Source organism: Myotis nattereri (genome assembly GCF_964212035.1).
Source record: "Myotis nattereri genome assembly, chromosome: 17".
Lineage (NCBI taxonomy): Eukaryota > Metazoa > Chordata > Mammalia > Chiroptera > Vespertilionidae > Myotis > Myotis nattereri.
The window spans coordinates 18240550-18243781 of record NC_138092.1 but is presented as its reverse complement, the minus strand read 5'-3'; positions in this window follow the sequence as shown (position 1 = coordinate 18243781).

Sequence of the window (3232 nt, the reverse complement as noted above, 5' to 3'; positions counted from 1 at the left end):
TTATACCTGTTATTTTTGCACATAGAGGTCTATAGTTCAACCCAATATATGCAGAAAGAACTGTGGCTTGAAATAATAATTATACATTGCCAATATGTATAATAGTTTGATAAAATACTTATCTTCCATAATCCATATGCTTTAAACATATTTTTGTCAAGACCTTTGGGATTAATAATGTTAACAATAAAAAAATTTAAATTAAAAAAAAAAGACCTTGGGGATTTAGGTTTAGTTCATTGAAAACTTCCACTCTGTAACCTAATTAGCAAAGTCACCTCTCACTGACAAGCCAATCAACCAAATCAAATCCACTCATTGTTAGAAAAAGCTTGCCATTATTTCTATTCAAATACATGGTTTAATATATATACTTCAAAAACTATTACAAAAAGCACTGAAAAACAAGTGATGGAATGCATCTTGTAAGATAGATCACCAAAAGAAGTCAAGTCTTATTTAAAATGATGTAGGATCTAATATAATGAATCAATTTTTATAAATCATAAAACAAAATGTACATATGTTACTATTTTTGATAGATTTTATTTTTTAGAGAAGTTTTGGGTTCCCATCAACATTGAGAGGAAGGTACAAAGATTTCTCATATATCCCCCACCAATGTGGTACATTTGTTATAGTTGATGAACCTATATTGACATCACCTAAAGGCCATAGTTTATATTTGGGTTTACTCCTGGTGTGTATGTACTAACAGTTTGAACAAATATATAACAACATGTATACACTATTATAATATCATACATCACTACCCTAAAAATCCTCTGTGCCTATTCACCCCTTCCTCCCCACTAGCCACTGGCAACCATTGATATGTTTACTATCGCCATAGTTTTGCTTTTTCCAAATGTCATGTTGTTGAATTCATACAGTGTATAGTCTTTTCAGATTGGCTTCCTTCACTTAATAATATGCATTTACATTTCATTTGTAGTTTCCTGAAAGATTTTTATCACAAATGGGTGCTGGATTTTGTCAAATGCTTCTTTTGCATCTGTTAATATGATCAGGTGATTTTTCTTCTTTAGCTTGTTTAATGTGATGGATTATATTAATTGATTTTTGAATGTTGAACAGCCTTTGATACAAGGAAGAAATTTCATTTGCTCATGTTGTAAAAGCTTTTTTATAGATCGATTGACTTGATTTTGCTAATATTTTATTGAGGATTTTTGCATTTATGTTCACGAGGGAGACTGGTCTACTATTTTCTTTTCTTGTGATGTCTTTATCTGGTTTTGGCAACAGGGTAATACTGGCCTCATAGAATGGGTTAAGAATTATTCCCTCTGTTTCTATCTCCTGAAATATAATTGGTATAATGTTTTCTTAAATATTTGACAGAATTCATTAGTGAGTCCATCTGGGCTTGGCACTTTCTGTTTTGGAAGTTTTTGAACTATTGATTCAATTAATTTAATATATATATAGGCTTATTCAAATTGTTTATTTCTTTTTGTGTGAGTTTGGTAGATTGTATTTTTCATGGAATCGGTCCATTTCATCAAGGTTATCAAACCTGTGGGCATAGAGTTGTTCACAGTACTTCTTTATTATCCTTTTAATGTCCATTTAATCAGCAGTGATGTCTCCTCTTTCATTTCCCATATTAGTAAATTATGTCCTCAATCTCTCTTTTGCTTAGTTAGCCTGGCTAGAGGTTTATTTATTTTATTGATCTTTTCAACGATCCAGCTTTTGGTTTTGTTGATTTTCTCTATTTCTTGTTTTCAATTGCATTAATTTCTACTCTGATATTTATTTTCTTCTGCTTACTTTTGATTTAATTTGCTCTTCTTTTGCTAGTTTCTTAAGATGATTGATTTTGGACTTTTTTCCCCTAATATATGAACTCGATGCTATAAATTTCTTCTAAGCATTGCTTTTGCTGTAGCTCACAAATTTTCCTAAGCCATGTTTTCATTTTAACTTAGCTCAAAATATTTTCAATTTGTCTTGAGAGTTCTCTGGCACATGCATTATTTAGAAGTGTTTAATATCCATGTGTTTTAGAGTTTTTCAGTTATCTTTCTATTACTGATTTTTAATTTAATTCCATTGTGGTCTGAAAGCAAGCATTATGTGATTCTTATTCTTTTAAATTTGTTAAGGTGTGCTTCATGGCTTTACATGTGGTCCATCTTGGTCAATGTTCCATGTGAGCTTGAGAAAAGTGTGTAGTCTGCTGTTGTTGGATGAAGTAGTGTATATATGTCCATTATATCCAGTTGATTGATGTTGTTGAGTTAAACTATGTCCTCACTGATTTTCTGTCTGCTGGATCTGTCAGTTTCTGATAGAGTGATGTTGAAATGTCCAGCACATAATAGCAGATTCATCTGTTTCTTCTTTCAGGTCTATCAGTTTTTGCCTCAGGTATTTTTCACTCTGTTAGGAGCACATGGTTAGGAGTGTTATGTGTTCTTGGAGAACTGACTCCTTTATTATTATGTAATGCCCTTCTTTATTCCTGATAACTTTCCTTGCTTTGAAGTCTGTTCTGTTGGAAGAATATAGCTACTGCTGCTTTCTTTTTATTAGTGTTAGCATGGTATGCCTTTCTTTATTCATTTACATTTAACCTATATCTGCCTTTATATTTAAAGTGGGTTTTGTAGACAACATATAGTTTGGCCTTGTTTTCTTTAATTTACTCTGACAATCTGTGTCTTTGGATTGGTGCATTTAGACAAGAGACATTCACATTAATTATTAGTATATTTGATTAATAGCTACCATATTTGTTACTGTTTTCTATTTGTCGACCTTGTTCTTTCCCCCTTGATTTTGTATTCCACTCTTTTCTGTCCCCCCCTTTTTTTGGGGGGGTTATCAAGCATTTCAAATGATTCATATTTTTATTAGCACATTAGTTATACTTTAAACATAATTTTAATGGTTACCCTAGAGCAGTGATGGCGAACCTTTTGAGCTTGGGGTGTCAGCATTTTGAAAAACCCTAACTTAACTCTGGTGCCGTGTCACATATAGAAATTTTTTGATATTTGCAACCATAGTAACACAAAGACTTATATTTTTGATATTTATTTTATATATTTAAATGCCATTTAACAAAGAAAAATCAACCAAAAAAATGAGTTCGCGTGTCACCTCTGACACGTGTGTCAAAGGTTCGCCATCACTGCCCTAGAGTTTGCAATATACACTTACAACTAACCCAGGACAATTTTTCAAAATATATTTCTTTATT